Raw genomic sequence first — 15,970 nt, forward strand, 5'->3', positions numbered from 1 at the left:
ACGGGTACCTTATGGTCGTTCTCCCGTAAGTCTAGGTTATCGAATGGGACGAAATACTGATAGTTAATTGTATCATTCAGTCCTCCTAATGACGATGGAACCTTCAAATTGTGTCCCGATTCAATTCATCGTCCTCCAGCAGACTTGTCTCCATGGGTCTATTGCTGCCTCGGGCACCTTGTGGCCGTTCTGCTGTGAGTCAAAGATTTTCGAATCGGACGAAAAACTGATAGTGAATTGTAACGTTCAGGGCCACCTAATGACGATGGATCACTCAAATTGCGTCCCGGTTCAATACATCGTCTTCCAGCCGAGTTGTCTCCATGGGTCTATTGCTGCCTCGGGCACGTTATGGCCGTTCTGCTGTGAGTCAAAGATTTTCGAATCGGACGAAAAACTGATAGTGAATTGTAACGTTCAGGGCCACCTAATGACGATGGATCACTCAAATTGCGTCCCGATTCAATACATCGTCCTCCAGCCGACTTGACTCCATGGTTCTATTGCTGCCTCGGGTACCTTGGGGCCGTTCTGCTGTGAGTCTAGATTATCGAATGGGACGAAAAACTGATAGTGAATTGTAACGTTCAGGGCCTCCTAATGACGATGGATCACTCAAATTGCATCCCGATTCAATACATCGTCCTCCAGCAGACTTGTCTCCATGGGTCTACTGCTGCCTCGGGCACCTTATGGCCGTTCTGCTGTGAGTCTAGATTATCGAATGGGACGAAAAACTGATAGTGAATTGTAACGTTCAGGGCCACCTAATGACGATGGATCACTCAAATTGCGTCCCGATTCAATACATCGTCCGCCAGCAGACTTGTCTCCATGGGTCGATAGCTGCCTCGGGCACCTTATGGCCGTTCTGCTGTGAGTCAAAGATTTTCGAATCGGATGAAAAACTGATAGTGAATTGTTACGTTCAGGGCCACCTAATGACGAGGGATCACTCAAATTGCGTCCCGATTCAATACATCGTCCTCCAGCCGATTTGTCTCCATGGGTCTATTGCTTCCTCGGGAACCTTATGGCCGTTCTGCTGTGAGTCAAAGATTTTCGAATCGGACGAAAAAATGATAGTGAATTGTAACGTTCAGGGCCTCCTAATGACGATGGATCACTCAAATTGCGTCCCGATTCAATACATCGTCCTCCAGCCGACTTGACTCCATGGTTCTATTGCTGCCTCGGGTACCTTGGGGCCGTTCTGCTGTGAGTCTAGATTATCGAATGGGACGAAAAACTGATAGTGAATTGTAACGTTCAGGGCCTCCTAATGACGATGAATCACTCAAATTGCATCCCGATACAATACATCGTCCTCCAGCAGACCTGTCTCCATGGGTCTACTGCTGCCTCGGGCACCTTATGGCCGTTCTGCTGTGAGTCTAGATTATCGAATGGGACGAAAAACTGATAGTGAATTGTAACGTTCAGGGCCACCTAATGACGATGGATCACTCAAATTGCGTCCCGATTCAATACATCGTCCGCCAGCAGACTTGTCTCCATGGGTCGATAGCTGCCTCGGGCACCTTATGGCCGTTCTGCTGTGAGTCAAAGATTTTCGAATCGGATGAAAAACTGATAGTGAATTGTTACGTTCAGGGCCACCTAATGACGAGGGATCACTCAAATTGCGTCCTGATTCAATACATCGTCCTCCAGCCGATTTGTCTCCATGGGTCTATTGCTTCCTCGGGAACCTTATGGCCGTTCTGCTGTGAGTCAAAGATTTTCGAATCGGACGAAAAACTGATAGTGAATTGTAACGTTCAGGGCCACCTAATGACGATGGATCACTCAAATTGCGTCCCGATTCAATACATCGTCCTCCAGCAGACTTGTCTCCATGGGTCTCTTGCTACCTCGGGTACCTTATGGTCGTTCTCCCGTAAGTCTAGGTTATCGAATGGGACGAAAAACTGATAGTTAATTGTATCATTCAGTCCTCCTAATGACGATGGAACCTTCAAATTGTGTCCCGATTCAATACATCGTCCTCCAGCAGACTTGTCTCCATGGGTCTATTGCTGCCTCGGGCACCTTGTGGCCGTTCTGCTGTGAGTCAAAGATTTTCGAATCGGACGAAAAACTGATAGTGAATTGTAACGTTCAGGGCCACCTAATGACGATGGATCACTCAAATTGCGTCCCGATTCAATACATCGTCCTCCAGCCGACTTGTCTCCATGGGTCTATTGCTGCCTCGGGCACGTTATGGCCGTTCTGCTGTGAGTCAAAGATTTTCGAATCGGACGAAAAACTGATAGTGAATTGTAACGTTCAGGGCCACCTAATGACGATATATCACTCAAATTGCGTCCCGATTCAATACATCGTCCTCCAGCCGACTTGTCTATGGGTCTATTGCTGCCTCGGGCACCTTATGGTCGTTCTCCCGTGAGTCTAGATTATCGAATGGGACGAAAAACTGATAGTTAATTGTAACATTCAGGGCCGCCTAATGACGATGGAACATTCAAATCGCGTCCCGATTCAATACAACGTCCTCCAGCTGACTTGTCTCCATGGGTCTATTGCTGCCTCGGGCACCTTATGGCCGTTCTACTGTGAGTCAAAGATTTTTGAATCGGACGAAAAACTGATAGTGAATTGTAACGTTCAGGGCCACCTAATGACGATGGATCACTCAAATTGCGTCCCGATTCAATACATTGTCTTCCAGCAGACTGTCTCCATGGGTCTATTGCAGCCTCGGGCACCTTATGGCCGTTTTGCAGTGACTCAAAGATTTTCGAATCGGACGAAAAACTGATAGTGAATTGTAACGTTCAGGGCCTCCTAATGACGATGGATCACTCAAATTGCGTCCCGATTCAATACATCGTCCTCCAGCCGACTTGACTCCATGGTTCTATTGCTGCCTCGGGTACCTTGGGGCCGTTCTGCTGTGAGTCTAGATTATCGAATGGGACGAAAAACTGATAGTGAATTGTAACGTTCAGGGCCTCCTAATGACGATGAATCACTCAAATTGCATCCCGATACAATACATCGTCCTCCAGCAGACCTGTCTCCATGGGTCTACTGCTGCCTCGGGCACCTTATGGCCGTTCTGCTGTGAGTCTAGATTATCGAATGGGACGAAAAACTGATAGTGAATTGTAACGTTCAGGGCCACCTAATGACGATGGATCACTCAAATTGCGTCCCGATTCAATACATCGTCCGCCAGCAGACTTGTCTCCATGGGTCGATAGCTGCCTCGGGCACCTTATGGCCGTTCTGCTGTGAGTCAAAGATTTTCGAATCGGATGAAAAACTGATAGTGAATTGTTACGTTCAGGGCCACCTAATGACGAGGGATCACTCAAATTGCGTCCCGATTCAATACATCGTCCTCCAGCCGATTTGTCTCCATGGGTCTATTGCTTCCTCGGGAACCTTATGGCCGTTCTGCTGTGAGTCAAAGATTTTCGAATCGGACGAAAAACTGATAGTGAATTGTTACGTTCAGGGCCACCTAATGACGAGGGATCACTCAAATTGCGTCCCGATTCAATACATCGTCCTCCAGCCGATTTGTCTCCATGGGTCTATTGCTTCCTCGGGCACCTTATGGCCGTTCTGCTGTGAGTCTAGATTACCGAATGGGACGAAAAACAGATAGTGTATTGTAACGTTCAGGGCCTCCTAATGACGATGGATCACTCAAATTGCGTCCCGATTCAATACATCGTCCTCCGGCAGACTTGTCTCCATGGGTCGATTGCTGCCTCGCGCACCTTATGGCCGTTCTGCTGTGAGTCAAAGATTTTCGAATCGGACGAAAAACTGATAGTGAATTGTAACGTTCAGGGCCACCTAATGACGATGGATCACTCAAATTGCGTCCCGATTCAATACATCGTCCTCCAGCAGACTTGTCTCCATGGGTCTATTGCTACCACGGGTACCTTATGGTCGTTCTCCCGTAAGTCTAGGTTATCGAATGGGACGAAATACTGATAGTTAATTGTATCATTCAGTCCTCCTAATGACGATGGAACCTTCAAATTGTGTCCCGATTCAATTCATCGTCCTCCAGCAGACTTGTCTCCATGGGTCTATTGCTGCCTCGGGCACCTTGTGGCCGTTCTGCTGTGAGTCAAAGATTTTCGAATCGGACGAAAAACTGATAGTGAATTGTAACGTTCAGGGCCACCTAATGACGATGGATCACTCAAATTGCGTCCCGGTTCAATACATCGTCCTCCAGCCGAGTTGTCTCCATGGGTCTATTGCTGCCTCGGGCACCTTATGGCCGTTCTGCTGTGAGTCAAAGATTTTCGAATCGGACGAAAAACTGATAGTGAATTGTAACGTTCAGGGCCACCTAATGACGATGGATCACTCAAATTGCGTCCCGATTCAATACATCGTCCTCCAGCCGACTTGTCTATGGGTCTATTGCTGCCTCGGGCACCTTATGGTCGTTCTCCCGTGAGTCTAGATTATCGAATGGGACGAAAAACTGATAGTTAATTGTAACATTCAGGGCCGCCTAATGACGATGGAACATTCAAATCGCGTCCCGATTCAATACAACGTCCTCCAGCAGACTTGTCTCCATGGGTCTATTGCTGCCTCGGGCACCTTATGGCCGTTCTACTGTGAGTCAAAGATTTTTGAATCGGACGAAAAACTGATAGTGAATTGTAACGTTCAGGGCCACCTAATGACGATGGATCACTCAAATTGCGTCCCGATTCAATACATTGTCTTCCAGCAGACTGTCTCCATGGGTCTATTGCAGCCTCGGGCACCTTATGGCCGTTTTGCAGTGACTCAAAGATTTTCGAATCGGACGAAAAGCTGATAGTGAATTGTAACGTTCAGGGCCTCCTAATGACGATGGATCACTCAAATTGCGTCCCGATTCAATACATCGTCCTCCAGCCGACTTGACTCCATGGTTCTATTGCTGCCTCGGGTACCTTGGGGCCGTTCTGCTGTGAGTCTAGATTATCGAATGGGACGAAAAACTGATAGTGAATTGTAACGTTCAGGGCCTCCTAATGACGATGGATCACTCAAATTGCATCCCGATTCAATACATCGTCCTCCAGCAGACTTGTCTCCATGGGTCTACTGCTGCCTCGGGCACCTTATGGCCGTTCTGCTGTGAGTCTAGATTATCGAATGGGACGAAAAACTGATAGTGAATTGTAACGTTCAGGGCCACCTAATGACGATGGATCACTCAAATTGCGTCCCGATTCAATACATCGTCCGCCAGCAGACTTGTCTCCATGGGTCGATAGCTGCCTCGGGCACCTTATGGCCGTTCTGCTGTGAGTCAAAGATTTTCGAATCGGATGAAAAACTGATAGTGAATTGTTACGTTCAGGGCCACCTAATGACGAGGGATCACTCAAATTGCGTCCCGATTCAATACATCGTCCTCCAGCCGATTTGTCTCCATGGGTCTATTGCTTCCTCGGGAACCTTATGGCCGTTCTGCTGTGAGTCAAAGATTTTCGAATCGGACGAAAAACTGATAGTGAATTGTAACGTTCAGGGCCTCCTAATGACGATGGATCACTCAAATTGCGTCCCGATTCAATACATCGTCCTCCAGCCGACTTGACTCCATGGTTCTATTGCTGCCTCGGGTACCTTGGGGCCGTTCTGCTGTGAGTCTAGATTATCGAATGGGACGAAAAACTGATAGTGAATTGTAACGTTCAGGGCCTCCTAATGACGATGAATCACTCAAATTGCATCCCGATACAATACATCGTCCTCCAGCAGACCTGTCTCCATGGGTCTACTGCTGCCTCGGGCACCTTATGGCCGTTCTGCTGTGAGTCTAGATTATCGAATGGGACGAAAAACTGATAGTGAATTGTAACGTTCAGGGCCACCTAATGACGATGGATCACTCAAATTGCGTCCCGATTCAATACATCGTCCGCCAGCAGACTTGTCTCCATGGGTCGATAGCTGCCTCGGGCACCTTATGGCCGTTCTGCTGTGAGTCAAAGATTTTCGAATCGGATGAAAAACTGATAGTGAATTGTTACGTTCAGGGCCACCTAATGACGAGGGATCACTCAAATTGCGTCCCGATTCAATACATCGTCCTCCAGCCGATTTGTCTCCATGGGTCTATTGCTTCCTCGGGAACCTTATGGCCGTTCTGCTGTGAGTCAAAGATTTTCGAATCGGACGAAAAACTGATAGTGAATTGTTACGTTCAGGGCCACCTAATGACGAGGGATCACTCAAATTGCGTCCCGATTCAATACATCGTCCTCCAGCCGATTTGTCTCCATGGGTCTATTGCTTCCTCGGGCACCTTATGGCCGTTCTGCTGTGAGTCTAGATTACCGAATGGGACGAAAAACAGATAGTGTATTGTAACGTTCAGGGCCTCCTAATGACGATGGATCACTCAAATTGCGTCCCGATTCAATACATCGTCCTCCGGCAGACTTGTCTCCATGGGTCGATTGCTGCCTCGCGCACCTTATGGCCGTTCTGCTGTGAGTCAAAGATTTTCGAATCGGACGAAAAACTGATAGTGAATTGTAACGTTCAGGGCCACCTAATGACGATGGATCACTCAAATTGCGTCCCGATTCAATACATCGTCCTCCAGCAGACTTGTCTCCATGGGTCTATTGCTACCACGGGTACCTTATGGTCGTTCTCCCGTAAGTCTAGGTTATCGAATGGGACGAAATACTGATAGTTAATTGTATCATTCAGTCCTCCTAATGACGATGGAACCTTCAAATTGTGTCCCGATTCAATTCATCGTCCTCCAGCAGACTTGTCTCCATGGGTCTATTGCTGCCTCGGGCACCTTGTGGCCGTTCTGCTGTGAGTCAAAGATTTTCGAATCGGACGAAAAACTGATAGTGAATTGTAACGTTCAGGGCCACCTAATGACGATGGATCACTCAAATTGCGTCCCGGTTCAATACATCGTCTTCCAGCCGAGTTGTCTCCATGGGTCTATTGCTGCCTCGGGCACGTTATGGCCGTTCTGCTGTGAGTCAAAGATTTTCGAATCGGACGAAAAACTGATAGTGAATTGTAACGTTCAGGGCCACCTAATGACGATGGATCACTCAAATTGCGTCCCGATTCAATACATCGTCCTCCAGCCGACTTGTCTATGGGTCTATTGCTGCCTCGGGCACCTTATGGTCGTTCTCCCGTGAGTCTAGATTATCGAATGGGACGAAAAACTGATAGTTAATTGTAACATTCAGGGCCGCCTAATGACGATGGAACATTCAAATCGCGTCCCGATTCAATACAACGTCCTCCAGCAGACTTGTCTCCATGGGTCTATTGCTGCCTCGGGCACCTTATGGCCGTTCTACTGTGAGTCAAAGATTTTTGAATCGGACGAAAAACTGATAGTGAATTGTAACGTTCAGGGCCACCTAATGACGATGGATCACTCAAATTGCGTCCCGATTCAATACATTGTCTTCCAGCAGACTGTCTCCATGGGTCTATTGCAGCCTCGGGCACCTTATGGCCGTTTTGCAGTGACTCAAAGATTTTCGAATCGGACGAAAAACTGATAGTGAATTGTAACGTTCAGGGCCTCCTAATGACGATGGATCACTCAAATTGCGTCCCGATTCAATACATCGTCCTCCAGCCGACTTGACTCCATGGTTCTATTGCTGCCTCGGGTACCTTGGGGCCGTTCTGCTGTGAGTCTAGATTATCGAATGGGACGAAAAACTGATAGTGAATTGTAACGTTCAGGGCCTCCTAATGACGATGGATCACTCAAATTGCATCCCGATTCAATACATCGTCCTCCAGCAGACTTGTCTCCATGGGTCTACTGCTGCCTCGGGCACCTTATGGCCGTTCTGCTGTGAGTCTAGATTATCGAATGGGACGAAAAACTGATTGTGAATTGTAACGTTCAGGGCCACCTAATGACGATGGATCACTCAAATTGCGTCCCGATTCAATACATCGTCCGCCAGCAGACTTGTCTCCATGGGTCGATAGCTGCCTCGGGCACCTTATGGCCGTTCTGCTGTGAGTCAAAGATTTTCGAATCGGATGAAAAACTGATAGTGAATTGTTACGTTCAGGGCCACCTAATGACGAGGGATCACTCAAATTGCGTCCCGATTCAATACATCGTCCTCCAGCCGATTTGTCTCCATGGGTCTATTGCTTCCTCGGGAACCTTATGGCCGTTCTGCTGTGAGTCAAAGATTTTCGAATCGGACGAAAAACTGATAGTGAATTGTTACGTTCAGGGCCACCTAATGACGAGGGATCACTCAAATTGCGTCCCGATTCAATACATCGTCCTCCAGCCGACTTGTCTATGGGTCTATTGCTGCCTCGGGTACCTTGGGGCCGTTCTGCTGTGAGTCTAGATTATCGAATGGGACGAAAAACTGATAGTGAATTGTAACGTTCAGGGCCTCCTAATGACGATGGATCACTCAAATTGCGTCCTGATTCAATACATCGTCCTCCAGCAGACTTGTCTCCATGAGTCGATTGCTGCCTCGGGCACCTTATGGCCGTTCTGCTGTGAGTCAAAGATTTTCGAATCGGACGAAAAACTTATAGTGAATTGTTACGCTCAGGGCCACCTAATGACGAGGGATCACTCAAATTGCGTCCCGATTCAATACATCGTCCTCCAGCCGATTTGTCTCCATGGGTCTATTGCTTCCTCGGGAACCTTATGGCCGTTCTGCTGTGAGTCAAAGATTTTCGAATCGGACGAAAAACTGATAGTGAATTGTTACGTTCAGGGCCACCTAATGACGAGGGATCACTCAAATTGCGTCCCGATTCAATACATCGTCCTCCAGCCGACTTGTCTATGGGTCTATTGCTGCCTCGGGCACCTTATGGTCGTTCTCCCGTGAGTCTAGATTATCGAATGGGACGAAAAACTGATAGTTAATTGTAACATTCAGGGCCGCCTAATGACGATGGAACATTCAAATCGCGTCCCGATTCAATACAACGTCCTCCAGCAGACTTGTCTCCATGGGTCTATTGCTGCCTCGGGCACCTTATGGCCGTTCTGCTGTGAGTCAAAGATTTTTGAATCGGACGAAAAACTGATAGTGAATTGTAACGTTCAGGGCCACCTAATGACGATGGATCATTCAAATTGCGTCCCGATTCAATACATTGTCTTCCAGCAGACTGTCTCCATGGGTCTATTGCAGCCTCGGGCACCTTATGGCCGTTTTGCAGTGACTCAAAGATTTTCGAATCGGACGAAAAACTGATAGTGAATTGTAACATTCAGGGCCTCCTAATGACGATGGATCACTCAAATTGCGTCCCGATTCAATACATCGTCCTCCAGCCGACTTGACTCCATGGGTCTATTGCTGCCTCGGGTACCTTGGGGCCGTTCTGCTGTGAGTCTAGATTATCGAATGGGACGAAAAACTGATAGTGAATTGTAACGTTCAGGGCCTCCTAATGACAATGGATCACTCAAATTGCGTCCCGATTCAATACATCGTCCTCCAGCAGACTTGTCTCCATGGGTCTACTGCTGCCTCGGGCACCTTATGGCCGTTCTGCTGTGAGTCTAGATTATCGAATGGGACGAAAAACTGATAGTGAATTGTAACGTTCAGGGCCACCTAATGACGATGGATCACTCAAATTGCGTCCCGATTCAATACATCGTCCTCCAGCAGACTTGTCTCCATGGGTCGATTGCTGCCTCGGGCACCTTATGGCCGTTCTGCTGTGAGTCGAAGATTTTCGAATCGGACGAAAAACTTATAGTGAATTGTTACGCTCAGGGCCACCTAATGACGAGGGATCACTCAAATTGCGTCCCGATTCAATACATCGTCGTCCAGCCGATTTGTCTCCATGGGTCTATTGCTTCCTCGGGAACCTTATGGCCGTTCTGCTGTGAGTCAAAGATTTTCGAATCGGACGAAAAACTGATAGTGAATTCTAACGTTCAGGGCCTCCTAATGACGATGGAACACTCAAATTGCGTCCCGATTCAATACCTCGTCCTCCAGCAAACTTGCCTCCATGGGTCTATTGCTGCCTCGGGCACCTTATGGCCGTTCTGCTGTGAGTCAAAGATTTTCGAATCGGCCAAAAAACTGATAGTGAATTGTAACGTTCAGGGCCACCTAATGACGATGGATCACTCAAATTGCGTCCCGATTCAATACATCGTCCTCCAGCAGACTTGTCTCCATGGGTCTATTGCTGCTTCGTGCACCTTATGGCCGTTCGTCTGTGAGTCAAAGATTTTCGAATCGGACGAAAAACTGATAGGGAATTGTAACATTCAGGGCCACCTAATGACGATGGACCACACAAATTGCGTCCCGATTGAATACATCGTCCTCCAGCAGACTTGTCTCCATGGGTCTATTGCTGCCTCGGGCACCTTATGGCCGTTCTGCTGTGAGTCAAAAGATTTTCGAATCGGACGAATAACTGATAGTGAATTGTAACGTTCAGGGCCACCCAATGACGATGGATCACTCAAATTGCGTCCCGATTCAATACACTGTCCTCCAGCAGACTGTCTCCATGGGTCTATTGCAGCCTCGGGCACCTTATGGCCGTTCTGCTGTGACTCAAAGATTTTCGAATCGGACGAAAAACTGATAGTGAATTGTAACGTTCAGGGCCTCCTAATGACGATGGAACACTCAAATTGCGTCCCGATTCAATACATCGTCCTCCAGCAGACTTGTCTCCATGGGTCTATTGCTGCCTCGGGCACCTTATGGCCGTTCTGCTGTGAGTCAAAGATTTTCGAATCGGACGAAAAACTGATAGTGAATTGTAACGTTCAGGGCCACCTAATGACGATGGATCACTCATATTACGTCCCGATTCAACACATCGTCCTCCAGCAGACTTGTCTCCATGGGTCTATTGCTGCCTCGGGCACCTTATGGCCGTTCTTCTGTGAGTCAAAGATTTTCGAATCGGACGAAAAACGGATAGTGAATTGTAACATTCAGGGCCACCTAATGACGATGGACCACGCAAATTGCGTCCCGATTCAATACATCGTCCTCCAGCAGACTTGACTCCATGGGTCTATTCCTGCCTCGGGCATCTTATGGCCGTTCTGCTGTGAGTCAAAGATTTTCGAATCGTACGAAAAACTGATAGAGATTTGTAACTTTCAGGGCCTCCTAATTACAATGGAACACTCAAATTGCGTCCCGATTCAATACATCGTCCTCCAGCAGACTTGTCTCCATGGGTCTATTGCTGCCTCGGGTACCTTATGGCCGTTCTGCTGTGAGTCAAAGATTTTCGAATCGGACGTAAAACTGATAGTGAATTGTAACGTTCAGGGCCACCTAATGACGATGGATCACTCAAATTGCGTCCCGATTCAATACATCGTCCTCCAGCCGACTTGTCTCCATGGGTCTATTGCTGCCTCGGGCACCTTATGGCCGTTCTGCTGTGAGTCAAAGATTTTCGAATCGGACGAAAAACTGATAGTGAATTGTAACTTTCAGGGCCTCCTAATGACGATGGAACACTAAAATTGCGTCCCGATTCAATACATCGTCCTCCAGCAGACTTGACTTCATGGGTCTATTGCTGCCTCGGGCACTTTATGGCCGTTCTGCTGTGAGTCAAAGATTTCCGAATCGGACGAAAAACTTATAGTGAATTGTAACGTTCAGGGCCACCTAATGACGATGGATCACTCAAATTGGGTCCCGATTCAATCCATCGTCCTCCAGCCGACTTGACTCCATGGGTCTATTCCTGCCTCGGGCACCTTATGGCTGTTCTGCTGTGAGTCTAGATTTTCGAATGGGACGAAAAACTGATAGTGAATTGTAACGTTCAGGGCCTCCTAATGACGATGGATCACTCAAATTGCGTCCCGATTCAATACATCGTCCTCCAGCAGACTTGTCTCCATGGGTCTATTGCTGCCTCGGGCACGTTATGGCCGCTCTGCTGTGAGTCTAGATTATCGAATGGGACGAAAAACTGATAGTGAATTCAAACGTTCAGGGCCACCTAATGACGATGGATCACTCAAATTGCGTCCCGATTCAATACATCGTCCTCCAGCAGACTTGTCTCCATGGGTCGATTGCTGCCTCAAGGCACCTTATGGCCATTCTGCTGTGAGTCAAAGATTTTCGAATCGGACGAAAAACTGATAGTCAATTGTAACTTTCAGGGCCACCTAATGACGATGGATCACTCAAATTGCGTCCCGATTCAATACATCGTCCTCCAGCAGGCTTGTCTCCATGGGTCTATTGCTGCCTCGGCCACCTTATGGCCGTTCTGCTGTGAGTCAAAGATTTTCGAATCGGACGAAAAACTGATAGTGAATTGTTACGTTCAGGGCCACCTAATGACGACGGATCACTCAAATTGCGTCCCGATTCAATACATCGTCCTCCAGCCGACTTGTCTCCATGGGTCTATTGCTGCCTCGGGCACCTTATGGCCGTTTTGCTGTGAGTCAAAGATTTTCGAATCGGACGAAAAACTGATAGTGAATTGTAACGTTCAGGGCCATCTAATGACGATGGAACACACAAATTGCGTCCCGATTCAATACATCGTCCTCCAGCCGAGTTGACTCCATGGGTCTATTACTGTGTCGGGCACCTTATGGCCGTTCTGCTGTGAATCTAGATTATCGAATGGGACGAAAAACTGATAGTGAATTGTAACGTTCAGGGCCACTTAATGACGATGGATCACTCAAATTGCGTCCGGATTCAATACATCGTCCTCCAGCAGACTTGTCTCCATGGTTCTATTGCTGCCTCGGGCACCTTATGGCCGTTCTGCTGTGAGTCAAAGATTTTCGAATCGGACGAAAAACTGATAGTGAATTGTAACGTTCAGGGCCACCTAATAACGATGGATCACTCAAATTACGTCCCGATTCAATACATCGTCCTCCAGCAGACTTTTCTCCATGGGTCTATTGCTGCCTCGGGCACCTTATGGTCGTTCTCCCGTGAGTCTAGATTATCGAATGGGACGAAAAACTGATGGTTAATTGTAACATTCAGGGCCTCCTAATGACGATGGAACACTCAAATCGCGTCCCGATTCAATACATCGTGCTCCAGCAGACTTGTCTCCATGGGTCTATTGCTGCCTGGGATACCTTATGGCCGTTCTGCTGTGAGTCAAAGATCTTCGAATCGGACGAAAAACTGATAGTGAATTGTAACTTTCAGGGCCACCTAATGACGATGGATCACTCAAATTGCGTCCCGATTCAATACAACGTCCTCCAGCCGACTTGTCTCCATGGGTCTATTGCTGCCTCGGGCACCTTATGGCCGTTCGGCTGTGAGTCAAAGATCTGCTGTGAATCTAGATTATCGAATGGGACGAAAAACTGATAGTGAATTGTAACGTTCAGGGCCACTTAATGACGATGGATCACTCAAATTGCGTCCGGATTCAATACATCGTCCTCCAGCAGACTTGTCTCCATGGTTCTATTGCTGCCTCGGGCACCTTATGGCCGTTCTGCTGTGAGTCAAAGATTTTCGAATCGGACGAAAAACTGATAGTGAATTGTAACGTTCAGGGCCACCTAATAACGATGGATCACTGAAATTGCGTCCCGATTCAATACATCGTCCTCCAGCAGACTTGTCTCCATGGGTCTATTGCTGCCTCGGGCACCTTATGGTCGTTCTCCCGAGAGTCTAGATTATCGAATGGGACGAAAAACTGATAGTTAATTGTAACATTCAGGGCCTCCTAATGACGATGGAACACTCAAATCGCGTCCCGATTCAATACATCGTGCTCCAGCAGACTTGTCTCCATGGGTCTATTGCTGCCTCGGACACCTTATGGCCGTTCTGCTGTGAGTCAAAGATTTTCGAATCGGACGAAAAACTGATAGTGAATTGTAACATTCAGGGCCTCCGAATGACGATGGAACACTCAAATCGCGTCCCGATTCATTATATCGTGCTCCAGCAGACTTGTCTCCATGGGTCTATTCCTGCCTAGGCACCTTATGGCCGTTCTGCTGTGAGTCTAGATTTTCGAATGGGACGAAAAACTGATAGTGAATTGTAACGTTAAATGCCACTAATGACGATGGATCACTCAAATTGCGTCCCGACTCAATACATCGTCCTCCAGCAGACTTGTCTCCATGGGTCGATTGCTGCCTCGGGCACCTTATGGCCGTTCTGCTGTGAGTCAAAGATTTTCGAATCGGACGAAAAACTGATAGTGAATTGTAACTTTCAGGGCCACCTAATGACGATGGATCTCTCAAATTGCGTCCCGATTCAATACATCGTCCTCCAGCAGACTTGTCTCCATGGGTCTATTGCTGCCTCGGGCACCTTATGGCCGTTCTGCTGTGAGTCAAAGATTTTCGAATCGGACGAAAAACTGATAGCGAATTGTTACGTTCAGGGCCACCTAATGACGACGGATCACTCAAATTGCGTCCCGATTCAATACATCGTCCTCCAGCCGACCTGTCTCCATTGGTCTATTGCTGCCTCCGGCACCTTATGGCCGTTCTGCTGTGAGTCAAAGATTTTCGAATCGGACGAAAAACTGATAGTGAATTGTAACGTTCAGGGCCTCCTAATGACGATGGATCACTCAAATTGCGTCCCGATTCAATACATCGTCCTCCAGCAGACTTGTCTCCATGGGTCTATTGCAGCCTCGGGCACCTTATGGCCGTTCTGCTGTGAGTCAAAGATTTTCGAATCGGACGAAAAACTGAAAGTGAATTGTAACATTCAGAGCCACCTAATGACGATGGACCACACAAATTGCGTCCCGATTCAATACATCGTCCTCCAGCAGACTTGACTCCATGGGTCTATGCTGCCTCGGGCACCTTATGGCCGTTCAGCTGTGAGTCTAGATTATCGAATGGGGCGAAAAACTGATAGTGAATTGTAACGTTCAGGGGCACCTAATGACGATGGATCACTCAAATTGCGTCCCGATTCAATATATCGTCCTCTAGCAGACTTGTGTCCATCGGTCTATTGGTGCCTCGGGCACCTTATGGCCGTTCTGCTGTGAGTCAAAGATTTTCGAATCGGACGAAAAACTGATAGTGAATTGTAACGTTCAATGCCACTAATGACGATGGATCACTCAAATTCCGTCCCGACTCAATACGTCGTCCTCCAGCAGACTTCTCTCCATGGGTCGATTGCTGCCTCGGCCACCTTATGGCCGTTCTGCTGTGAGTCAAAGATTTTGGAATCGGACGAAAAACTGATAGCGAATTGTAACATTCAGGGCCACCTAATGACGATGGACCACGCAAATTGCGTCCCGATTCAATACATCGTCCTCCAGCCGAGTTGACTCCATGGGTCTATTGCTGCCTCGGGCACCTTATGGCCGTTCTGCTGTGAATCTAGATTATCGAATGGGACGAAAAACTGATAGTGAATTGTAACGTTCAGGGCCACCTAATGACGATGGATCACTCAAATTGCGTCCCGATTCAATACATCGTCCTCCAGCAGACTTGTCTCCATGGGTCTATTGCTGCCTCGGGCACCTTATGGCCGTTCTGCTGTGAGACTAGATTATCGAATGGGACGAAAAACTGATAGTGAATTGTAACTTTCAGTGCCACCTAATGACGATGGATCACTCAAATTGCGTCCCGATTCAATACATCGTCCTCCAGCAGACTTGTCTCCATGGGTCTATTGCTGCCTCGGGCACCTTATGGCAGTCCTGCTGTGACTCAAAGATTTTCGAATCGGACGAAAAACTTATAGCGAATTGTAACATTCAGGGCCACCTAATGACGATGGATCACTCAAATTGCGTCCCGATTCAATACATCGTCCTCCAGCAGACTTGTCTCCATGGGTCGATTGCTGCCTCGGGCACCTTATGGCCGTTCTTCTGTGAGTCAAAGATTTTCGAATCGGACGAAAAACTGATAGTGAATTGTAACATTCAGGTCCACCTAATGACGATGGACCAC

This window comes from Schistocerca cancellata, chromosome 4 (assembly GCF_023864275.1).
Source record: "Schistocerca cancellata isolate TAMUIC-IGC-003103 chromosome 4, iqSchCanc2.1, whole genome shotgun sequence".
In the NCBI taxonomy this organism is placed as follows: Eukaryota; Metazoa; Arthropoda; class Insecta; order Orthoptera; family Acrididae; genus Schistocerca; species Schistocerca cancellata.